Source organism: Chaetodon auriga, chromosome 8 (genome assembly GCF_051107435.1).
Source record: "Chaetodon auriga isolate fChaAug3 chromosome 8, fChaAug3.hap1, whole genome shotgun sequence".
Lineage (NCBI taxonomy): Eukaryota > Metazoa > Chordata > Actinopteri > Chaetodontiformes > Chaetodontidae > Chaetodon > Chaetodon auriga.
The window spans coordinates 27,194,748-27,210,844 of NC_135081.1; the positions used below are offsets into that span (position 1 = coordinate 27,194,748).

General features: G+C 47.8%; 1 protein-coding gene across 15 annotated transcripts in view; it reads right to left on the bottom strand.

The window, feature by feature from the left end:
• Window positions 1-16,097, bottom strand: part of mef2d (myocyte enhancer factor 2d) — an 86,820-nt gene that overhangs the window by 53,165 nt on the left and 17,558 nt on the right. The gene's annotated exons all lie outside the window — the stretch shown is intronic.

The window sequence follows — 16,097 nt, forward strand, 5'->3', positions numbered from 1 at the left end:
AATGTGATTCCCCAATCGAGAGCGGAGCAGAGAGGAGCCACCGAGTCTGTGAATTCTACATATTTTCCGTTTCCAAACGCCATCTGATTTCCTGACATGAAACAGGTCTTCTGTGTGTTTAACAGAACCTGCGTCTGCAGCGCCGGGCGGCCTGACAGCCAACACCACATGCATGGAAATGACTCCACGTCCCGCTGCACATTACTCTTCAATTAACTGCACAGAAGATCTAAACACACGAGAAGCCATTTCCATTCCTTTTGTACTCTGGTTTTCCAGACGAGGGCAGACCCCTGACACGTCCACCAAGCCGGCACAGGAGACAGAAACTAAAGACAAGCTGGCCGATGCCGTTTTGTGTCCAGTAACAACATTACGCCTTATTACGAAGCTGCATGCTGACCTAATTTCATGCAACGCAGACAAAGATGAAGAGCGTAAAAACGTGCGTCTAACTGAGCATGAAATCCGGGTGGTCTGTCGTATGCTGCGACGCCTGATCAAAAACATCTAAATATCAGCTTTCAAAAGGGCAGAGCAGAGAGAGGAAGCCCAGAGTGTTTCTGCAAATTCATGCAAACTCATGAATGAATGAGAAGGCGGCAGCAGCAGCACAGGAATGGCAACAGAGGCGAGGACCGTTTTAGGCCCCGTTTCTACTATTTGTGGATCGGCTTTAAAAATAGCGCTCTATATATACATACAGACTGTGTGTACACACAGCACAGAGCGTGCGCACATACACACACACACACACACACACACACACACACACACACACACACACACACACACACACACACACACACACACACACACAACAGTGGGAGCCAAGTGGCAGCATTACAGAGCTGAAGCATCTGGAACAGACACCACACCAGCTCTCCAGCATTGTTTGCATTCCCTGTACCTGGGAGAGCAGAAGAAGAAGGACGCCCTTATTTACATCCATTCTTAGGAGACAAAGAACGAGGAGCAGTCTGTCATGAGAGCGACGCTGCTTTTGTGCTGCTGCACGCTCGTTCACAGTGGATGCAGTTGGCTTTGCTTTGAGTCGCTTATGAATTATGCACTGATGGGAGAGATTGGAGGAGGGCTGGAGAAAGAGGGCGTAATGAGTGTCATAATTGTTTTGTAAAAAGGCTTGATGGCTAACAGGAAGCTGCCAGAGTCTGTTTCTACATTGAAAATGTACAGTGAGCGGCAGGAGCTGAATGTAGGCTACTGGCAACAGCTTTCATTAACCCAATAATTCTCAATAATTCTCTAAAATCCACGTCATCGTCTCCTCTGACTGGCCCAGGTTTGATGACGGAGCTGAGTAAATCACAATGAATTCACCTGGTTAGCGCAGGTGTTCCCAATACGTTGTGCATTCATTTAGCTTCTTAGCTAAATAAAACAGAGGTGTGTGGTCACAGCCTGTTCGTTAGCCGCCGAGCGAGCGAGCGGGGGACTCGCTGCAGTTGTGGTGAAGTTCAAAGGCAGCGCGCTGAGGGATTTGTCTTTAGGCTGTGGGCTGATCACACATGAAAAGGCTGCTTTATCTGCCCGGGGTGGTCAAGTCTCGACCTTTTTACCCTTCATGCTGCCGGAGCTCGCTTCCCATGTCTGATGTCAGGCAGAATCTCTGCGCTCACATGGGAAGCAGAGGGCCTGGAGTGTGTCTGCTGCCTGGCTGAGCAGCACAGAGTGACAGCGAGGCTCTGGACAATGAAAAGATAAACACTGATAATTAGGAATCTACAGCAGACCCAGATTAGAACCCTGGGGAACGCCTAAGAACATTCAGATGGCTTATTTCACAAGGGGCCAATGACAAGCTCCTCTTTTATGTTTACAGGCTTTTGAGGAAAGTACAGCTGCTACAGTCACTTCATTCCTACAGTTTAAGAACAGAAGCTGGAATATCACCGCTGCAGAGACCTGAAGCTCTATCACACCTGTGAATTCACTGGGCTTCTGGATAAAGCCACGCGATGCTTCTTCCCCTCTAATGTGAGATGTTATCGTGCACATTTGCATCGAGGCAGCTAAAAACAAAACCTTCAGCACGTTTGGTATGAAACATTAAGGCAAATGATATTTAGAAAGGTTATTTAAAAGCGATAACAGCATAAAACTGAACCTGGGAAAATAAGTGAGCATTAGAAATGGTCTGAAAAATAGAAATAGAGACACTATCACTGTGCGAACGTCTGCACTAAGCTTTAGAGAGGGCACATCAGGTCGTAGCCTCGGGACAGCCGGCAACAAAGATTAGTCCATAAAAGAACAGTTAGAAAATGTTGCATCGCATCATTATCCCTGACATCTGTTGCTGCGGCCGTTAAGCATTTCAAAGCTTCAATCTTCTATTCTAGAAAGCCACAAGCTGCGAGGGCAACGTTCGGATTTTCACATTTATTCATGAAGGCAGAGTCGACTTTCTTTTCCAGCAACAGCGTTTGAAGCTTCCCAGTACAGCCAGTCTCCTACAGCTGGCCAATAAGAAGCTTCCCCTGAGCAATCAGGGGTTAAGTGGCTTGCTAAGGGGCACGTCACCCAGATTTTCCCAGCCGGTCGAGGTTTGTGAACTGGTGACCTTCCTCCTGACAACCTGCCCTGCTCTCCTCGGGGCTAATGCTGCCCTCGATATTACTGATACATGGCCACCAACGTCTGTGCCCGAGGCTGAATGTGTCAGAACCTGCAGGGACGGAGCGCAGGGCTGTGACTGAGTCATGACACAGAAAACCAACCGCTCACATGCCTCAAAATGCAGCAGGACACCGGCGTGTTTAGCCTGCCTGGCGTCCTGTCGGCTTTTCCATGAGGGAACATGTGATGCAATCAGATGACGATGTGGCTGCGTGTGTGCACGCCAACGCCGGCCTGATACAGTACAAAATTTGGGTCAGACGCAAGCGATAATTAGAGCAGAGCAAAATCACAAATAGACTGAAATTAAAAACAAGGTTTCAAGCTTTCAAGGTTCATTTATTTCGACAAAACCGAGATAATCACAAGCCTAAAACCTCCCATTTTGAGCCTTTTCAAGTCTGTATTATTATGCATTTTGCTACATAAGCATAAGCTATAAGCTATTAGAAGTTCCTGTTTGCAACGTACAATGAACACACAGACATCCATCACATACACAGTGTGTGATTCTGATCCATATTTATCAAATAAAAACAGAAATCAGTCTGTGATGGATGGAATTACTGCAGAAGCATCAGTGTGATTCAGATTTGAAATGCCTGTGAGAAAGTCTGATGACTTAAAATGATGATTTTACAGTAATAATTATAATAATAAGCTGTATTTGTGTCACGCCTTTCACACAGGAAACGCAGCTGAAACAACAAAAGAAATCATCAAAGACAGAATGAAGCAGAATAAAACCCACTTGATAATAATAATATCAAAATAAATGGGTGAAAATAGAATTGAGAGAATCCACATCATGAGCCTGTTTGTCTTAGTCGATCATGTGATTAAAAACCTGTTCACCACCAGGTCATATTGGTTCAGGGAGGCCACACCTCCTGATGCAGGTACGACTATGACGGCAGGAAGTCTGCGCACAACTGAACATTATGACCTCATTTTCAACCTGTTCTGAAGCAGTTTGTTTGATACTTTGTTCAACTAAAAATGTGGGTTTTTGTGCCAAAATACTCAGAGTATATTCAGAGTATCAGCAGGTCGCGCAGCGTACAGTTTCATATTCTGATGAAGTGAAAATAAATGATGAACTGCACTTCCTGTGGTTGTTTTCAGAGACATTAACAGATGTTTTATACCCTAACTTTCAACCTCTGCAGCACCAGTGCTGTGCAAAACCTCCCATCTCTGTTCATCTGGCTTATTTTGATTCTGACGACAACTTAAAAACTCGATGATTCTGCAGTTAAAGTCTCTTTTCTATGTTCAGATTTGACTGAGTTATGACTCTAGAAGGAGTCCAGCCTCCCACTCCTCCTGACGAGGAGCGCCTCACAGTTTGAAAAGCTCCGGTCTGCAGCAGAAAGTCATCAGGCCAAATCGTTTTCAGTCATTTGGAGGAGAGGTCAGAGCAGCGCTATCAGCACGGCCGCATGATAAGTCTCTAATACAACAGCGATGCATCAGTATATCGGTCATGCCTGAGCGTGCGCTATCTGCTCGTGTGCCTGCATGTCCACCCTTTACTGTCCAGGTGTGTTAAGTGGCAGCAGGGCAGCCTGAAGCAGAGAGATAAGTCAGCGGTCGGGGGCCGATAGCCGAGGGTGGTGGTGGTGGTGAAGACAGTTCTCGGCTGCTGGAGCCCTGCCAGAGGACTGCTGAGAAATCCATCACTTCTCCCACTCAGCACCGACATCTGCCCAGGCCCCCACTGCAGGGTCCACGCCGGCCCAGACTGGGATCCCTAGCCCGGACTGAGCTGCTCCTCTGTGGTTTAAGGGGGGAGAACGGGGGCAGATGCTGCAGATGTCATGGGAACATCATCTACATTACATGTACTCATACCCACCGTGATGAAAACAGCCAGCAGGGATGTAAATTTAACTGTTTCACTCAGAGACGGGGCCACAAATTCAAGGCCAAGGCTAAATCACACTCTGCATGACGTGATTTCAAAGGAAATAACTGAAGCAATAAACTCTTATTTGAAAGAAACGCTGCTGAAGTGTTGTGGAGACTTGATACTGACCCTGAACTGAAGCACACGATTACCAGTCAGCAGCATTTCAGAGAAAAATAAAAGCTCCAAACGTCACCCAGTGAATCACTGGACACTGTTTACAGATGTCCGTGTGGCAGATGGCGTTTTAGGGGGGAATTCGTTCAAGGTTTGCACTTAAATGACCAAAAAGTGAGTGAATATAGATTTTTCTTCCAGCTCCTGTCAGTGAATTCAAATTTTAATTCATCTACGACTCCAATTCCAAAAACCAATCAATCCAGAATCACTCATCAATAATCAAACTGTTCACTGACAGCAGTTTCTTGAAGTGTCTCTGAGTCCATGTGTTCATCTCCTTCATCCAGTCATGTGTTCATAAAGTGGTGAACCTCGCTGTAATCGACTGAGCCTTTCCAGAATGCTCCTTTCACACCCAATCATGATCCTCTCACCTGTGAGCAGTGAGCCTGTTTACCTGTGGAATGTTCCAAACAGGTGTTTATGGAACGTTCCACATCTTTCAGTCTGTGAAACGTGTTACAAAAATCCAAAATGGTGAGAGATAACAGACCATCTAACAACACATCAAACCTACGACAGTGAGAGAGACAAACTCTTAAAACTCAGAAGTTTCTGGACCGTCGCTTTCTCACTGCTTCACTGTTCACTTTTGTTTGGTTGCGTCTTGAGGCGAAGAATTGCTCCCATAGGCATCACATTTTTAACTTAAGACAAACAGGATGAACTGACAGTATCTTAATTAAGAATGAATAGTAAAATATCGCCAAGCTTAAAGGAGGCGAGTCAAACTTTCAGTCAGCTACATCCGTCACTCCTGAAAATACAGACGCTTCTCTGCGGCCTGCTGGATGAAACCGAGGTCGTACGTGATGACAACTGTACGAAAACATCTCTTATCAGCTAGCAGTCATCTGGGGATGTGCAGAGGACTCCAGGGCTTCGCCCGCATGTGGCTGCTGCAGTCATGACCTCTGCGGACAGCCGTCAAAATGACTGATCCTCCCTCAGTTTTAAGCCTGTGCGGATCAATATTTCACCAATATTCATTCATCACTTGACGTTCGCTCAAACCGGCCCAAACATGAGATGACAAATGACGCTATCAGATGCTTCACACGAGTGGGAATCACACGGAATCAAACCAGCAGGTATTTGAGGTCGTGGCGTGCAGGACAGCAAAGATGGCGGCGTTGGAGCAGACGGGAACGATGCGATCGGCATGAACGTGCGCTCCGAACTGTTAGCTGCATCCATGGTGCCACATGTTTCCGGCTCAGTCTACAAACAGACGTTAGCTCCTTTAAAGCACCGCAAACCACAGGAAACAGCACGCAAACATCGCCGTCGCTATGCTTTAAGGTGGATCTTCAGTGAAGCTGCTTTATTTAGGATGGAGCCACAAAAGATAGAGTTGAACCACTGTGATCATTTTCCAGACTTGCAATATTCTGAACTGTTAAGCATCTATTAATTACCAAACTCATGGATCTGTTACTAAATCTGGATCATTGTCTCACCAACATCTGAAACAACACACCGACGCAGCGCTTACATTTCATCAGCGCGGCCTGAACGTCCATTAAAACGCAGGATATCTCAGCCTCTGCTGCTTCCATTTCAGCCATTCTTACTCTGTCCCTCTGAGCCCCCCAACTTCACGAAAGGGCAACACTAAATCGCTGGAGTACCCCTTTAAGCTGCAAATATCTGCCGCAGGGTCACTGTCATCAGAAAGGCATTAATGCCAAGGTTCATACGCAGCTCGCCAGCATCAAGACACACTGTACGCGTGAATAAGGTCTTCGAGGGGAGGGGGTAGTCTAATGGGCTCGTTCCTCATTGGGGCACAGACAGAACCGCCGACGGGGTCGGGGTTGGAGGGTTGGGGGTAGCTGGCGTCAAACTGGGCCACTGAATTCCCTCATCTGACCCAGCAGGGCTCGGTTTGCGGCCCAACCTTGAGGGTGTTCTGCCAGCACCAGCTGCGTGATATTTACAGCCTGTTGCCGCATGTTCCCGGGCAACCATTGGACACGGCTGGGCCGCGCTCAGGCTTCAGCCGCCCAGCGCGCGTCTTCGATATATCAACAAAACCCTATGGCAGAGTCTGCGGTAGGAGCGTCAGCAGGTGGAGTGAAGGGGGAGCATTGTAACAAACAGTGGAGGAGGCAGAGGAGGTGGAGGGGAGCTGCTGGCCTTCTATCTGAAGCCTGGCTTGTGACTGTGATTGTGCCTGTGAGTGTACGCTGCCAGCCCTGGCAGTGGAACATGATCTCCCCTTCCCCCTCCTCCTCTTAACCAATCATGGGTGAGTCTTTGGAGAGGTGGGGGAGAGAGATGCAGTGCAAGGGCAGCACTTCTGAGGTGGTGGTGGTGGAGGTTTGGGGGATGGGATGGGATGGGGAGGGGCGGTGGAGAGATCTGTGCCTCTCGGCTCGTGAATCACGCCCACGCTGCCGGGCCGCTGTCAATACCGCAGTCTACCCGAGCACGTACACACACTGTCAAACACATACATAACAACACACACACACACAAAGAAAAACACACACCCACGTGTTTAACACAGGGCGCCCTAACTGTCACTGATCTGCTGTTTGTGCTCATAGCCTCTGGCACGAATACAGCAAAAATACCCTGATAATACCCATAATACACCCCTGCGCGTACGTTTGAGCGCGCACGGACACACAAAGACGCCTTTTGTCCAGCAGCTCAGAGAGCATGTGGAGCACAGAGGACTTGTTGGCAGGTCACACAATACTCGCAGTGTGGTTCCTTGTTGATTCTGAGATTTGCCCCCGCCGCTGCATCGCCGGCGTGGACTATGTGGTTTGACCTGTCAGGTGACATCAGCACCAAAGGCCAACAGAGGCACACCCGTGCCCGAAAGGTGTGAGATGATTGGCCGATCCGGCCGAACAATGGGAAGGAGAGATCTCACAGTTAGGAGGCGAGTTTTCTGTTTACGAGCTACTGTTTGCAGCAAAGCAGTTCACCACGAGGGCTGAGGAGGCCGTTCAAAGGGAGGCGACGCAGACAGCACGATCTGGACAATCAATTAATCCACCGATTAGTTTTTGATTAATCACTTCGTGTATAAAATGTCGCAAATCTTCCAAGCAGTCGTTCACTCCCATGTCAGCAGTTCATCTCAGAGTCCAGAATGTGTCATCTGACCAGCAGCAAACCCAAAGATACTCACTTTAAAACTGTATAAAACCGACAGAACCAGCAAATCCTCACATTTAAGAGGCTGGAGCCAGTTAAAGTTCAGTGTTTTTACCTGATCATTGAGTTTTCGGTTGATCAGCTGATCCTTTCAGAGCGAACCACGAAGCAGAAATGAGGAAAAGTCAGAGGGAAAGCAGACAAAATGCTTCGACGTGCAGCGTTCTGACAGGAAAAGCTCACGAACGGCCTGGTTGTTTTTTATGTGCGTGTGCAGCTGTTGGTTCTTGAGTTCGGCCTTGTGTGTTCACACACTGTCCTGTAAAAGGCCACAGGTTCAATCCCAGCAGCAGCTGCTCGTCCTGCCTCTCTGCAGAGCTGCAACTGGACATTGACAATCAATGAAATGAACTAAAGGAAGTTCTTCTCAATCCCTTATTTGACCAAGAGTTGAGAAAACCTCAACAAAACCTGTCGTCCGTTCACTTCATTCATATCTTTACTCAGAGATATGCAGCTTTTCTCTGTTGTAGAACTTAGAAATTGAGGGTTTTTTCTATTTTTTTGGTTGTTAGTAGGAAAAAACATGACATCTAAAGATGCTCCCTCGGGCTCTGAAAACTTGTGGTGAGTCTTTTTTCACCATTTTATGGACCAAACAACCAGATGAAAGATCCTGAAAATAATCAGCCGATAAATCAATAATGAAAATAATCCATAGCAGCAGAGCTGAACGGAATGATTGATGGACTAACGGTGTCAGCTCCACCTCTGCCTCACTGAGGATCTGTCATCTGATCACTGCGGATCATACATCCACCATCACTGCTACGGCTGCGTTTCATCCATTTATTAGTCACGACTGATCGTTCAGGCCCTTGTTTGTCTCACAGATCTGATCATCTGTGACCTAAAACTTTAAATCTTATCAATCCGGACCAACACACACATATTCTGGAATGTACCTGAGATAGTAAAGTGAGCTTTCTAAGACCGTTCACAGGTTTCCTCCCTCCTCCGTCACGGCTTTTCCCATCGCTTTAAATCTAAAACAACAAAAGGTCTGACAGAAAAATGCCCTCTAGACAAAACACTGATGACATCAATGTGACACCGGAGGCCAGAGGGCGTGCACGAGTGTTTGCCTTCACCGGTCGAACACGTTCCCGTCAGCGAGGCCTCACACGAGAGCCAGTCAGGCGGGATCGAGACGGCCGGCTGACAGCGTAAATACAGCCACTTATCACGAGTACTATCTGCTTTATTTTCATGAATGCAGGTGAGTGGGATGAGGAATGCTGTTGTTTTATACCTGTCTATTTAAAGCCTTATCTGTCATTAACTGTAAAATGTGGGCACTCAATAACAAACACTCAGCTGCAGCTTCCAGAGGTGAGCTGCAGTCCTTTCAGCAGACCTTCTGCTGGCACACAGAATAAACCCATTCTGTCACGACTGTTTCTACGTGCGGTCACTTGGACCCACGAGGTCCCTCAGCTCAGAGAGGCATCTTTCAATCTGGCCACAGGAGATGGAGCCAGGGCGGCTTTGTTGTCAACATACCCTTCGAAACAAGTGTGGAGCAGCTGCTCGGGGCCCCGCGAGTCCACGCGCCGCAGCGCCGAGCGGTTCACACGAGGCAAGTCAATAAACTCGCAGAAACAGGCGAATATAACATTATTATAAACATGTTGAGTGATTAGCTCGCCTCAGGAGGACTCATTTTGTCATCATCTCAAAATTAAATGCTGGTGTCTAGTGAACAGCCGACGCCGTCGTGCCACTCAGCTAACCATCTCTGCAGCTGAGAGTGATCCCGCTCAGGTCTGAGATTTGTTCTAGAGGATTTAGAGGCACGCGGACCGGTGATAAAATGAAGATAAGGCCATCTCCTGAGCCCTGGAACAACACCTCTGGGCTACTCAACACGGATAAACTACTTCCTGATATTTACTGTCTGTTCGATACGAGCAAACAAGGTCAAAGACAAGCAAAGGAAGCGTTCCACATGTGTGTGATTTCCAAATTCACAACACGGTCCGAGCGGGCGTCAAGGGCACGGGGATCGTGAAACTCACTCGACGCACAAATGGCCGCTTCAAATCGAGGAGGAAGAAGAACAGGTGTGATGTTATGGGCCGCACGACAACACGAGCTATCGGCCGTAAATCTTCAGACAGACGCCCCCGCGCCCTCGATCCCCTATCAGCAGATTTGGGAGCCGAGGAAGGTGTCAGCTCGGCGGCTGATGATGGAGAACAGGCCATGCAGTAAGTCACCTCGCACTCCTCGCTATCTGCGTCGTAAAGTCCTCGGAGGCGCCAGCAGGGCACCCCGCCGATGTCTTCCCGGACTGATTAGAGAGCTCAGGACATTTCTGAGACCGTCTCTCGCACTTCGGCTTAAATCAAGCATGCGAAAGTTGAAAAATGTTAGTTTTAGCCAGAGGAGGAGTGACGCGAACGCTTAAAAACAGCCATCAAAAATGACATTTTCTCTCAAAGTAATTACGGTTTTAAGCGAAGCGGCGTTGATGTCAATTCAAAGCAATTACATCGGAGGAAACACACACACACACACACACACACACACACAGAGCTGCAGTGGTCGCTCTTACCGTCAAAGATTAAAGATGCCACGAGGCCGTATGGAAGTGCTTTGACGCACAGAAAAAAAAAGCTGGATTCTGGATTGAGGCCAGTTAATTTTAAAAAGAGCTCCAAGTGCGAGATAGTCCAAGTCAAGGATCTCAGAGGGGTACGGTCCTGACGGGCAAGAGGGTCCAGCACATGTGCCATCGACTGCTGAAGTGACAACTGCTGGTGGAACGCCTCACTCTGGACGCCCCAAATTACCCTTCTCACCGAACACCCCCGGCCCCCTCTGCTGCTGCTTGTCACCCCCCCCCCCCCCCCCAGCAACAGACCCCTCCCAGGTCACCCTTTGCCCTAATATGCCTTCAGCAACTGCCACCAATTCATCAGTGTCTGCTGGCAATTGAGGTGCTTGATGTTCAGCTCTGTGACAGGAAAGTTTTTTTACTGCAAACTGTGTAACTGTGTACACTTCAGGACTGCAACTAACAAGTACTGCCATGATTAATGTCTCATTAATGTTTTTAATTAATCAATTAATCATATGGTTTACATAATGTCTGAAAATGGTCAAAAACCTCCTAAAAAGTGGTGATGGCTTTGATTGGCTTGGTTTTTTACAGCTGATCATTATTGACAAAATTAGTTATGATATTGATCATTAGTTGCGGCTCTAATCAGGTTTCAGAATGTTTTTTTAGACTGAAGGGAGATGAAATCAGTGGCTGCCTGGGAGGAAAATACAGCCGAAAACCTAAAACTGTGTGAAGATAGTCAACAAAAATGGAGTGTGTGCACATACGACACTGTGTGTGTGTGTGTGTGTGTGTGTGTGTCACTAGCTGTCGAGCTGAGTGTGTCAGATCCTCGTTGCGCACCAATCTGTCCCTCGTGCACGTGTGTGTGTACATCCTCCATTTGGATCATGAGCTGCTGGCAGCGGGGCAGCAGCTGTCTACATACCTTTTGTTCCAATGGACCCTTCGAGACCCCCCACCGCCCCTTCCCCAAAATCTACACACACACACACACACACACACACACACTCGCATGCTCAGCTGTTGGAGAGTTCAACACACCGGTAATGTCTCGTGCCACTCAGCTCAAACTCCCTACACTCGATTCTGAAATGACTCGTCCGCCGTCAGACTTCGCCGGCTGCGCCGCCACATCTTCACTCCCTGTTAGCTGTGACGAAGGCCGCCGCTGACGGCTACGATCTGACGCCGCGTCCAAAGCTGTGGAAATCAAACCCTGGCAGATCCGAACTCGCTGCGGTACAGTTAGACGACAGCAGAGAGGAGAGGACTGTAAAAGGAGAGATTGGCTGTCTGTGAACGTTTGCGACAGTAGCTCCGCTTCCCAAGGAATGAATCTCAGCCTCTGCCCTTTCCTGACCTTGAAATCTCCGAGGGGGCCCGGAGGGTGTGGGAAACGGGAGGCCAGGAGTCTGCTAAACAGTTGTGTCATTGAGTTTCCACACAACGCGGCTAACGTACGTATGGACGCAGGCACGTCTGTGCCCGGAGCCCGACGGGTGAAACGAGGGGCAAAAATTCCTCGGGCTCATTTGGTCTGGAAGCAGTAACTTATATGGATAAATCTGCGAGGGGAGGCCAGAAAAAATGAACTCCCCTCGTCTATCGAGGGCAGGAAATCTGCCCATGGATGGGAAAAATATACAGCACCACTAAACACAACAATCCTCATGTCACAGCAGTGAGGACACAATTACTTCCACAACAAACACAAATGCTGAGGCCTTATCTCGCCGCCCTTTTTCCAGGTTTTTCCCCCGGTTGCCATCCACATTTGTCGTCCATGTGCACGGCTGCCTGCGGGCCCTCCGTGTTGAACACAGGGTGTTGGCCCGAAGCCTAAAACGGGGATCTATGAGCCTACCTCCGCTCTTCCTGAGACAAACGCCAGCGCTGGCCAAGACTGTGTGGTGCTAGTTACATGTGGTGGGGATGCGGCACCGAGGAGAGGTGGGGGAGGCACAAACACAGAGAAAGGATATCTATTCTCTCTCCTTTCACAGAGCGGTGAGAGGAAGCAGCTTCTTCGCCCAGAGGCAAGTGTATTTATGTTGAAAGGAAACACAAAAGCGTATAAGCTACAGCTCTGGCAGTGATAAACATCCATCCTTCCGCGGAGCTGCAAATACTTGGGAACAGTTGTAGAAAAGGCAGAAAGATTTGTTTCTGTGTGAAAGGTGTGCTACCTGAGTGATGCGCCATCACAAAGACAAACTCACACGGTTTTGTTGAAGACAAGCTTATTTGGTACTTTGTCTTTGTAGCAAATGACTAATAGGTTTGTGAATAAACATGATATGCTTTCAAGGGTTTGACAGTGAATACCCTGATTATGCAAATCTGCCTCCCTCCGGAGGACGGGGTAAATTAAAAAAATGACAAAGCTCTTCTCTGGTGTGGCTCTGCTGTGAGCTTTTCTCTTGTGTGTGACCTACATTATTGAGGAATTCTCCACATTTTGTCACACTCTTGACAAATCTCGCAGCATAATACAGCTCACAAGATGAAAATTTTCAAGAGGAAATACACAGAAACACGCTGATCCAGATCGAACCTGAGCCCTGAGACGGGCGCTGTTTAAACCTGCCCGGGCGGCTCTCAATCGACGCGTTCACAGCTCAGATTCGACACCACGGCGCCGCAACACCGACGCACTCAATGTTTTACTTGACTTCATGTTTCCAGTCCTCGATGACAACAGCAGCCCCAAAGCGCCTTTACTGGATCAAACCAAGTCCCAGTCCACTTTCACCCACGACTAGTCTGCACCATCAAAAACGACACTACGATCCAACATCAACACGCTGTTTCCTGCACAGCCTCAAAGCGTGGCGAGCCAACTCGCCTGAAACACCACCTACACCGATGTCACAAAAAATTAGCACACCTTAATGAAATCAAACACATCAGAGAAGACGAGCAGAGGCGTAATTTCACACAGCGGATATCATATATTTGAGGAGTGTTTAGGCCTTCATCGACATTCGAATTCACCACCATGAGAGCAGACGACGTGTCATGATCGCGGCTACATCGGAAACCCTGTGACGTGTTCATGTAGCTTGAAACTCTTCATCTTAATACACTTAAACGGCTTTGAAAAACTGTGCATAAGATAAGTGTTGGTCAGACAGGAAGTCCTATGTGGCGTACTGAAATCCTTCTTCAGTTCTTGATTGCCTTCTGTGGCAGCACCAAGCAAAGATCACTGAAACGACATGTCCTGCTATAAGACCTGTCGTTCATAAATATTAGCCCGCAGTCAGACTTTATGATGCCGTTTACCTGGAAAACATGGGAGGTGTGCTGGTTCAGACTTCAGAATAAGAGTCTGCTGCCTGCAGCTCAGCTAACAGCTCAGCGTGAGCGTCCTCCCTGCAACAATCAACACTGATCTGAGAGAAAAAGGCAGAACTTTTTTGGTTGTGGGGTTTTTCCTCGTCCAAACCCAGAGTCTAAGGAAAGGCTGCTGTGCAGATTATGAAATCATTACAGTCAAACTTGTGATTCTGGCTGTAAAAATAACCTTCACAAAGGAAACTCTCATGGTTTTTTGTCTTTGATTTCTGCTTTTTCACTGTCTACACGCTGGCTGGGTTGATTCTGCATGCTGGTCATTTGAAATGACAACAACTTCAAACCTTTACTGCATCATCCTGAACTCCTCTCAGGTGATGTCAGTGAACTGCAGCTGTTGTTCTGCCAAAAGCTAAAACAGCTAACAGATCTGACGCTTGGGACAAACTAGCTGAACAAGGCTGCTGTTGTTTTTAGGACATAGTTTGTGTGTCATGCTTTTACTTTCTATTCATCATCACATCCTCTGGGTAGGAAAGTATCCACGACATCAAAGTCTAATTTGGGCAAATAAGGCCTCTTGCACAAGTGTTTGCTGTCACCACATTTTCTGATTTAGGCGAATAAGACGAACGTGTTTTTCCAGGAAAGTTGTTAGATGTCGTTAGAGTCGTAGCATCAAAGCAACAGTGTTAACGACTGCATTCACATTTCCTTCAAATCTGCGCATCAGGCCAGCGCGCAGCTCATCTAACCCGGCTCCCCCAATCCGGGGAAATTTGGTATCTCCCAGCCCGAGGAGCTGTCACAGCTAAAGGTTAAAGGTCAAGAGCAGCAAGACGAGCCCTAACAGACGCAGCAACCTGTTCCCTTCAACTGCCCGCCTCGCTCAGCTGCCGCCACGAAGGCTCCGACCCCCCCAGAGCTGGTCTCTGCAGCGCCGAGCCTTCTGCCTTTCCGGGCCGCCGCTCGGACACACGAGCACTTTCAGGAGGCATTTCTTACAGCGTTTTCGGCCAAATCCGTCTCTGACATGTCTCAAAACACAGATTCAATGTGCTGTTCCTCTACTTTAAGCTAAATGTTGTTCAAAGGTGAAATCTATAAATTCTCATTGATTTTCTCTATTTCATACTGAGGAAAACTTTACTTAAATGTGTTAAGTGTACTAAGCTTTTCTGTCTCTCTGCCAAGCGACTTCAGGGAAACAGGACCTCGCTGTGTTATCCCAATTAATGCTTTATGCTTGTTGCTATGTTATATTTTAATCTATCAAGTAAATTAAAGCCATAAATCACTCAACACCTGTGACTCCCACGCCAGCATGAGCGGCTGGAGAGCGGAGAGACGTTTCGCTTACGCCCAGAAAAATAAGAGCAGACGTCAGGAATTAAAGATTCATCGACGTTAATTTCAAAGAGATGTTTGGATTAAGAGGTCTTCTGAAGGGGGGGGGGGGGCTTTTAAATGATCATTCTTGTTTGAAGTGCTATTGGAAAAATCGCTCCGTGGCCAAAATGGACTGTTATTGCTCTGAAGATAAACAGCCTCCTCCAGCCTGTTGGAGCGAAATGCTAAGAGAGCAGAAAGGTCATGTGCTCGCTCAGAGACTCTTCATGTTGTCACGACGGCTTTGCGATGGACGGGTGAAGTGTTTGGGGTGTCAGACTCCCTTCTGCCAAACTCAGGATTATTTCATGACCTTGTGTGACCGAGCTCTGCACCTCAGCACTGATTGGACGGACTGAAACGCGTTCGAATCAGGAGGTTCGGTTTGAATTTTACTCTTTGATCACACAGTTCATGATTTTAATTAGCCTGCAAATCATCTTCCCACAGAGCTAGCTGGTGAACGTTCAAGAAAACTAGTGACAGATAAATGATGAGATCTGCAGCTGTAAGCAAACACTGCCACAGTCTGCAGGGGCGGGAAAAAATAAACCTCACTCCCAACAAGGAACGGGCTAACATGAAGGCAATGTGACGCTGAATGAGCAGCAGATACTTAAGGATTATTTTATTGCTGCAAAGTTCTTCTTTTGAGGACTTACAGAAGGTTCCTCAGGAGTCTGTTTCAGCCGACGAGTCCTGAAGGTGTTCATGCAGCGTGAGCAGGATGGATGAATTATCATGTTGATGTTCCTGAACACATCAAAACACACAGAGAGAGGAGCTGCTCGCAGACCGTCATCCTAAAAGTTTGCTGTCACCGATTTGTCTGACTCATTTATCCAATGAGAGCCAACCGACAGGCAGTTTTACATACTGTGAGCTCAGATTTAGAGCGGCGCCTCATCTGTTGGACGGAGTTCTGTTCGAAGTGTC